The sequence below is a fragment of the Sus scrofa genome, chromosome 3, assembly GCF_054392235.1.
Source record: "Sus scrofa isolate SSC_HxYL_T2T_F1_AM1 chromosome 3, Sscrofa_HxYL_maternal_Yorkshire_Landrace_v2.0, whole genome shotgun sequence".
Classification (NCBI taxonomy): domain Eukaryota; kingdom Metazoa; phylum Chordata; class Mammalia; order Artiodactyla; family Suidae; genus Sus; species Sus scrofa.
The window spans coordinates 82,077,631-82,086,657 of NC_139385.1; the positions used below are offsets into that span (position 1 = coordinate 82,077,631).

The 9,027-nt window shown below is 45.2% G+C and overlaps 1 non-coding gene and 1 pseudogene across 1 annotated transcript; both read right to left on the bottom strand.

The window, feature by feature from the left end:
* LOC110260123 (AP-2 complex subunit sigma pseudogene) lies at positions 1-662 on the bottom strand (annotated as a pseudogene).
* A 6,894-nt stretch (positions 663-7,556) lies between these two features.
* LOC146404731 (U6 spliceosomal RNA) lies at positions 7,557-7,663 on the bottom strand. The gene has a single exon (XR_014842683.1). It is a non-coding gene; the product is annotated as a U6 spliceosomal RNA (small nuclear RNA).
* Between the last annotated feature and the right edge of the window lie 1,364 nt (positions 7,664-9,027).

A 9,027-nucleotide genomic window follows, 5' to 3' on the forward strand; every position in this document is an offset into this window, starting at 1 on the left:
TTACTGGGGGCTCCATGCACACACAGCATCCCATGAGGACGGCATGGGTACTTGGTAGGTGAGGTGGCCTCCGCCAGCAGAGGGGGCCCAAGGGCCGTGGGGGGCGGCCTCCTCCCTCGTGGCCCAGACCCAGCTGAGTGCCTTCCTCCTGGGCAGCTGAGGGAGGGGGCAGCAGGAGTGGTTCGGAGGCCTGGGAAGGGAGAGCAAGCAGGCTAAGTCCCAGGGAGGAGCCGGGGCTGGCTTGCCCTCCAGGGACTCCAGGGATGGCTGCATCAGCTGCTGTTTAACCATCTTCCTCTGGCTGGTCTGCCCTGTCAGGAACATCTCATCCATGACTGTGTAAACCTTGTACAAGTTGAACACCAGGCCCAGTTCACAGACATTGTGAAAATATTTGTTTAAGACGTATGCAGTGTGGCAGATGGCCTCCAGGAAGGCCAGGTTGTTGCCACTGATGTCCATGCAGAGGCAGAAGCAGAGGCCGGCATATCATCGATGAAGCACCAGACCTCCACAAAATTGATGTATTTGGTTTCATGGACAGTGGCCACGGCGCACACCTCCTCCGTCAGCTTCTGTTTCTCATCATCCTCAAACTGCATGTACCACTTGGGCAGGCGGGTGTAGCCTGCCCACTTCTGGATGAGGATGAAGTGAATCATGGTGACCCCCATCTGGACCCCAGTAGCCCTGGTCCCATGGCTTCTGGGCAATTGTGGCTCTGGCAGCTGCTGGGGCGGTGGGGGGGGGGGGCTTCAATTTTTTTTTAAAAGATGGAAATTCCTGTCTTCTTGAAGCATCCTATAGGCTGGTAGACAGAAACACACACCCGGTAAAACCTGCGGTATGTTGCATGGTGATAAACATCAAAGGAAAATCAAACTAAGGTGGTGAATGTGGAGTGCTAGGCTGCAGGGTGCTTGCAGTTTATTAAAGGGTTGACCAGTGGATGCCACACTAAAAGCACAGTATTTGAGAAGAGAACTGCAGGCAGTGAGAGAGTGATCCAGGCCAATGTCAAGAGGAGGAATAGAATATTTCAGGCATAAATATCCTTTCATGCAAATGCAAAGACTCTGAAGTGGGAGTGTGCCTGGATTGTAGGAAGAACAGGAAAAGGCCAGGGTAGTTTTATTAGTGTTAGAAAGGTGGAGAGAATTTGGAGAGGAGACCAGAGAAATCATGAAAGGCCAGATTTGTATAGAACCTTGCAGACATTTTGCTTTTATTAAGAAATCACTTGAGGGAGTTCCCGTTGTGGTGCAGCAGAAACCATAAGGTTGTGAGTTCGATCCCTGGCCTTGCTCAGTGGGTTAAGGATCTGGCATTGCCATGAGCTGTGGTGGAGCTCGCAGACATGGCTCAGATCCTACGTTGCTGTGGCTGTGGTGTAAGCTGGCAGCTGTAGCTCCGATTTGACCCCTAGACCAGGAACCTCCAAATGCTGCAAGTGTGGCCCTAAAAAGCAAAAAAAAAAAAAAAAAAAAAAAAAAAAGCAAAAAAGAAATCACTTGAAATTATTGCAAGAGTTAAAATTTGAAGTAATTAATGGTGACTGTAAAAGTGGTTAATTTTTAAGTATCAAAACAGCTGTTGAGGAGTTCCTGTCATGGCACAGTGGAAATGAATCTGATTAGCATCCATGAGGATGCAGGTTCAATCCCTGGCCAGCATTGCTGTGGCTGTGGCTGTGGCTGGCAGCTATAGCTTTGATCGGACCGACCCCTAGCCTTGGAACCTCTATACTGCTGGTGCAGCCCTAAAAACAGCAAAAAAAGCAAAAAAAAAAAATACAGTCATTAACCCTTCTTTTCTTTTGTTGGCTTGCTGGCTCATGGCTTGATGGTAGGCAACAATTTGTTGTTTACTAAAATGTCAGGCAACATTTTTTTTTGTCCACACTGTTGACAACTTAATTTTAGACTTTGCCTACCACAAGTGGGAGAGAATAAATTTCTGATCTTTTAGGTCATCAGCTGGCAGTAATTTGTCATAGCAGCCCTAGGAAACTAATGTATACATTAGTTACACACAAAACAATAATTTTGCTAAACATAGATATGTGGATACAGAAAAGATACGAAATATATTTTCCACAAATTTCCATATTTCTTCACAATGAAGTATATTATTATTTTATTTTTAGGGCCACACCTGCGGCATATGGAAGTTCCCAGGCCGGGGTGGAATTAGAGCTGTACCCACTGGCTTACACCACAGCTCACGGCAATGCTGGATCCTTAACCCACTGGGCGAGGCCAGGGATTGAACCTGTGTCCTCATGGTTACTAGTCAGATTCCTTTCCGCTTAGCTACTCTGGGAAATCCTGAAGTATATTATTTTAAAATGTAGGTATAAAGAAGACTAACAAGGGAGGTCCTGCTGGCGCAGCCAGTTAAGACCCAGTGTTGTCTCTGTGGTGTCTGGGGTTCAATCCCCAGCTAGGTGCAGTGAGTTAAGTATTGCTGTAGGTAACAGGTGCAGCTTGGATTTGATTGCTGCTCCAAGAACCTCCATATGCTACAAGTGCAGCAAAAAAAAAAAAAAAAAAAAAAAAGCTACAAGTTGTTCCCTTGTGGCACAGTGGGTTAAGGATCCAGCATTGCCACTGCAGAGGCTCTGGTCACTGCTGTGGCATGGGTTCAATCCCTGGCCTGGGGACTTCCACATGCCAAGGGCATGGCCAAAAAAAAAATGAAACCGGCTACCAAATCTTATGACAGGCAAAATAAAATTTAAGCAAAATTGCCCAGTATTCTCATGGGCAATTCCCTGTGAGAATGCTAGCCACAGTGACTCAGGAAGCCCTTCCAGCCTTGTCTCCTCTTTGCTGCTTTTGATGTTTGGGCTCTTGTTGGGTCTTCCCACTTTCTTCAGATATCTATTTCTCTCTTCTTCCCATCTCCTTTACTTTTATGTTGGGATTGGGTCTCACTCTTCTCTCTGCTGCCTTGGTTTCTACGATTCCTGGTTGTCTGAGAAAAAGAGAATCAGACATTTACAGAGAGAGGCTATTACCCTCTTTCCAATGCCCATGGGTGGTGTCCCAGGCAGGTGGGGGATCAATTGCAACAGCGCCACCATCCCAAAAAGGGTTTAAGTCCTGCCTGTCACACCACCACCAGGAGGTGCCAAAGCGCAACCAGACCTGGGGGTGATTCAGCTGGCACAGCCTCAGACTAGAGATGTCAGGAAAGCAGAATCAGACACTGCAAAGGTCTCCTGAGAAAGGGTCCACCCTGCCCTCTGCCCCCTACCCCCAGAATCAAAACTCCCCTTAGGAGGATCTGAATCCCAGAATCAGAAGTCCCTACTTAAAGATGTGAGATCCCAAAGTGCAGATTCTCTGGGGAGAACTGGGAGGTGTCAACGAAAAGACATATCAGCAAGCAAAGGATGTTATCAGCCATCACATTACCTGATGGTGAACCCTGAGGGAACTCATGCCTGCCACCGAGCATTCCGCCACTGCACCCCACCCCACAGTGTACCATAGGAGACTCAAGATAAGAAAGCACAGGATACTGGCCCCAGATAGCTGAGGTGCACATCAAAGGAATGATTTCAGGAATCCCAGTCTCTTGCATCTTCTCATACATAGAAAAATTCTAAATTCATTAACTTGAGATATATGGTTTTTAAAAAATTAGCAGTCATCTTTTGATGTTCCTACTCCCTGCTCTTTATTGTAAAAACTCCTATATATCCTGGCCCCTCACTCAACCTCTTCTGAGCAGCCCTTTAGAATTATCTGAGAGGCTGCATCTGGGCTTAAGTCCTCAGTCTGTCCACCTAATAAAACATAACTCTCAACTTTTAGGTTGTGTTTTTGTTTGTTTGCTTGCTTTTTCCAGTTGACAGAGGCAGCAGGTCTTGCAGAAGTGAGCCCACGGCAGTCTGGTGAGGTATCAAGATGATGAAAAGACTGAAGGACCTATATTTGCAAAGGTTCCACAAAGGTGGCTGGGAGAGGGCTGGCAGAGTGGAAGTGGCCTTGAGGTCTGGGGCAGGAGTGCGTGTACCAAACCTGCGAAATGTGAGAAACAGCCCATTGAGTTCATGTCTGCCTAGTCTGCAGCAGGTGACAGGTCTAGGAGGGGTTTCCAGGTTTGCCGAAGTGAGAGGCTGTGACCACAGAGCATTCAAGTGACTTCCCTTTTGTTACTGAATCAGGGCTGGTTCCTCACTGCTCAAACATCAATACTGGAGAGAGGCAATGTTGGTAGAAAGGAAAGTTGCTTTTAATCAGAAGGCAGGCAATCTGGGGAGATGGTGGACTCAGCATCTCACAGAAACCACCTCTGAAGATTCTGCTTGGCCATGACAGTTTTTTTGTTTTGTATTGTTTTATTTTTGTTTTTTGTCTTTTTGCCCTTTCTAGGGCTGCTCCTGCGGCATATGGAGGTTCCCAGGCTATGGGTTGAATCCGAGCTGTAGCCACCAGCCTACGCCAGAGTCATAGCAATGCAGAATCCAAGCCGTGTCTGCAACCTACACCACAGCTCACAGCAACACTGGATCCCTAACCCACTGAGCAAGGGCAGGGACCAAACCCTCAACCTCATGGTTCCTATCGGATTCATTAACCACTGTGCCACGATGGGAACTCCGGCCGTGACAGTTTTAAAGAGAAAAGGGAAGTGATCTCAGTTAATCATTGAGATGGGGGTTCAGAGTCATCGCCGTCCCCCACTATGAGCGGGCTTGTGTGAAGGCTTTGTCAACACCTTGTGATCTTCCTCTAAATGCTGTTTTGTTCACATAGTTTGTGAGATTACTGAAGGGGAAGAGATCTGCTCATCTGTTCAGACTTATTATTTTTACTTCTTTGATTGACAGAAAGAAACGAGTTAGGCAAGGCATTGTGTAATCAAAACATTTGAAAGTTGTGCTTGGACTGGAGCTGAGTAGAGCATGGGGGTGCCTGGTTTAAAAGTTCGTTACAATAGAGCTTTGTTAAAGTGACAAGAATAGGGGTTTCCTACTAAGGGGGGGGTTTCCTGCTGGGGGGGGGGTTCCTGCAAAGAGTTGCTTACGCTTTAATGCTACAAAAGTTCCTTGGAGTTCCTGTCGTGGCTCAGTGGTTAACAAATCTGACTAGGAACCATGAGTTTGAGGGTTTGATCCCTGGCCTCGCTCAGTGGGTTAAGGATCTGGTGTTGCTGTGGCTGTGGTGCAGGCCGGTGGCTACAGCTCCTATTAGATCCCTAGCCTTCGAACGTCCATATGCAGCGGGTGCGGCCCTAAAAAGACGAAAAGACAAAAAGACAAAAAAAAAAAAAAAAAAAAAAAAGAACCAAAAGTTTCCTCTGACATAGATACGACCTCCAGTACGAAGGTGGGGCAGGGGGGTATAATTGGTTGGGAAAATCTTGAAAAACCAAAAATGACTGTGTTTACCTGGCAGTGACAAGTATTTGTATATGGTTGGTGGGTTTATTTTTTTAATGGCCATTAGGACTAATAGCCACTCAAAACAGAGGAAAAGTTTTGTAATAGAAAGATAAAGTTACATTTTGTTTTATCAAACCTGGATCTGTGGCCTGTGAAATGCAGTGGGCTAGAAACATTCATAAAAATTGTTGCATGTAAGAAATCTTAACATTCCAAAAGCAGAAATTGTATTGACTGCATTCTGTCTATATTGCAACCAATAAATTGTAACCAATTTATTTCCACTAATAAATATGCCAAAACAAGAAAACGCAGCCACTTGGAAATCACAAAAAGGGGAAAATTAGCCTAAACAACCCTAGAGTCATAGAGAAATCAAGATTACAATATCAGATTCTTGGAGTTCCCGTCGTGGTTCAGTGGTTAACAAACCCGAATAGGAATCGTGAGGTTGCAGGTTCCATCCCTGGCCTCGCTCAGTGGATTAAGGATCCGGCATTGCCGTGAGCTGTGGTGTAGGTTGCAGATGCAGCTTGGATCCTGAGTTGCTGTGGCTGTGGTGTAGGTCGGCAGCTACAGCTCCAATTAGACCCCTAGAAAAGGTGGATTCAGCCCTAGAAAAGACAAAAAAAAAAAAAAAAATCAGATTCTTTAGAGAAAGGATAAGTTGAGAAAACACATCACATCAAGTCCAAGACATATGGACAAAGTTATATTTTCAGAGATAAATTAATAGCTTTAAATGTTTTTGTTAGCTGAGAGAAAGAATTAATCATCTAAATATTCCACTTAACACTTTAGAAAAACAAAGTCCTTAAAAAATGAGTAAAGAAATAACTATGGGAATTACCTGATACCTCATCCAGTTAAGGTTTTGGTGCTGTCACTGCAGTAGTTCGGGTTGCTGCTGTGGTACAGGTTTGATCCCTGGCCGGGGCGGGAACTTTCACATGCCACAGATGCAGCCAACCGCCCTACCCCCCCCCAAAAAAAAACCAACCAAACAAACAAAAAAAGAAATAAAGGGGAGAAAAAAAATTTTTATGGAAATAAATTAATTAGAAAAAAGTACAGCATTAGATGTTTTGTTTTGTTTGTCTTTTGTCTTTTTAAGGCTGCACCCTCGGCATATAGAAGTTCCTAGGCTCAGGGTCGAATTGGAGATATAACCGCCAGCCTACACCACAGCCCCAGCAACACGGGATCTGAACTGGTCTGCTATCTACACCACAGCTCATGGCAACACTGGCTCTCTGACCCACTGAGCCAGGCCAGGGATCAAACCCACATCCTCATGGATACTAGTTAGATTTGTTACCCTGAGCCACAATGGGAACGCCAGGTTTGTTTTTTTTTTAACTAGTAGACAAATTACACTAAGAGAGAGTGCAAAATACACACCGCTTACTTACCTTGTCCTTCAGAAAGCACTAAGCCATCATAAGCCCTTTTATCCCTCCAACTTGCCCACTCTGTCCTCAAAGGAGAGTCACAAAACACCCTTCCTTGCAGCTTAGAGCTCGCTCCCACAGGATCTAATGCAATCTTTAAAGCCCGGAATTTCCCACACCTACACAGCCCAGCCGAGACAAGGAACAGTTCCTCCTGCAGGAAGACAGCAGGATAATAGGAGTTTCCAGGTGGAAACTGCTCATGCCTTTGTGTGTGTGTGTGTGTGTGTGTGTGTGTGTGTGTGTTGTGTGTGTGTGTGTGTGTGTGTGTACAAATGTGGGTGTGTGTTGTTTTCGTTCATTCCTAAAATTGTTCTAAATTGTTGAATCCAGATAGCCTCTGAGCCTCCAATCCCAACACATGTCCCATGACCAGGGATGAACATGCATTATAACCAAGGATTTGCATTTTTCTTTGTTTTTTTTTGGCTTCACCCAAAACATGGAGAAGTTCCTGAGCTAGGGATTGAACCCTTGCCACAGCAGACAACCCAAGCCACTGAAGTGACAATGCCAGAGCCTTAACCTGCTGCACCACAAGGCAACTTCCGTTTTTTTGTTTGTTTTTGTTTTTTTGGGGGGAAGGACTTTCTGATTGAATTTTTTATTCAAGTACAGTTGATTTACAATGTTGTGCCAATTTCTGCTGTACAGCAAAATGACCCAGTCATTTATATATACACATTCCCTTTCTTGTATTATTTTCTATCAAAAATATGGAGTGCTTCACAAATGTGTGTGTCATCCTTGCACAGGGGCCACGCCCTTCTTCTCTGTATTGTTCCAGTTTTAGTACAGGTGCTGCTGAAGCGAGAGCAGATTTTGATTAATTCAAATTGTAGGAGGAGATTGTGGCGTAAGCTGGTTCCAGGTGACTTGAGCTCCAGACAAGATGATCGAGGTTGTTTCCAGTGACTGTCTGGGGAAGAAGGTCTGAGTTCAATGCAATACAGATGACACTATCCGGGACCTTAAGAAGCTGATTGCAACCCAAACTGGCACCCATTGGAACAAGATCATATTGAAGAAGCGGTACATGATTTTTAAGGACCTCGTGTTTCTGGGGGAAATCCATGATGGGAAGGACCTTGTGTTTCTGGGGGAAATCCATGATGGGATGAGGCTGGAGCTTTATTACCAATAAAGCAGAATTCCTTCCCCCCTGCCCTGCCCTTCTCTCTTACCGCATCCTCACCCACTACAACAGTGTGGCTGGTTGTTTTTTGAAAACTCATGTTAATAAAAACTTAGACACTAAAAAAAAAAAAAAAAAAAAAAAAAATTTGTTCGTCCCCCCACCCTGCCCCTAAAAAAAGGATTCCCAGAAAGGAACTACTCCAGTTTCCTCGTCCAACTATATCCATCATCTGTTACAACTGACCACCATATACCAAGGGCTCAGTGCCAAAAAATCACTATCTTAGTTAACCCTTTATTGTGCAGGAGATACTATTATTATTTCCATTCAACACATTGGGCTCACGGAGGGGTTAAAGTGACTTGCCCTGATCACATAGCTTGCCCAATACTGAGCCTAAATGAAGTTTGAATGGCTCTAAACTGGCCTTATCATCAAGCTATAAAAGGTACTACAAGTATTTTTGTAATAAAAGATAAAATATGTTATTTTTTTTCTTTTTTCTTTTTCTTTTTTTTTTGCTTTTTAGGGCCTCACCTGTGGTATATGGAGGTTCCCAGGCTAGGGACTGAATCAGAGCTGCCACCGCCTGCCTATGCCGCAGCCACAGCAACATGGGATTCAAGCTGCTTCTGCAACCTGTGCGGCAACTCACAGCAACACCTATTCCTTAACCCACTGAGCAAGGCCAGAGATCGAACCTGCACCCTCATGGATACTAGTCAAGTTTGCTACCGCTGAGCCACAATGGAAACACCTCTTCTTTGCTTTTAAATGTGTTTTTCCTCTGTTCTTGTTGTATGCATATAAAAAAATAATATGTATGCTTGCCTCGGTCTTTTGGGCCGTAGGTGTGACTGAACCAGGAGCCCCAGCACAATCGGACACGCTGTTGTGGTCTGATTGCCATAAGGTGGGGGCAGAATCCAAAGCCTTTTCATGGACAGGCAGGTTTCTTTCCCTTCTTGTCCTGCCAGAATTCACCCAGGCAGAGGAGCCCTTCTTGACCTCATAATCCTCTGGTCCCTAGTCTGGCTTCAGAG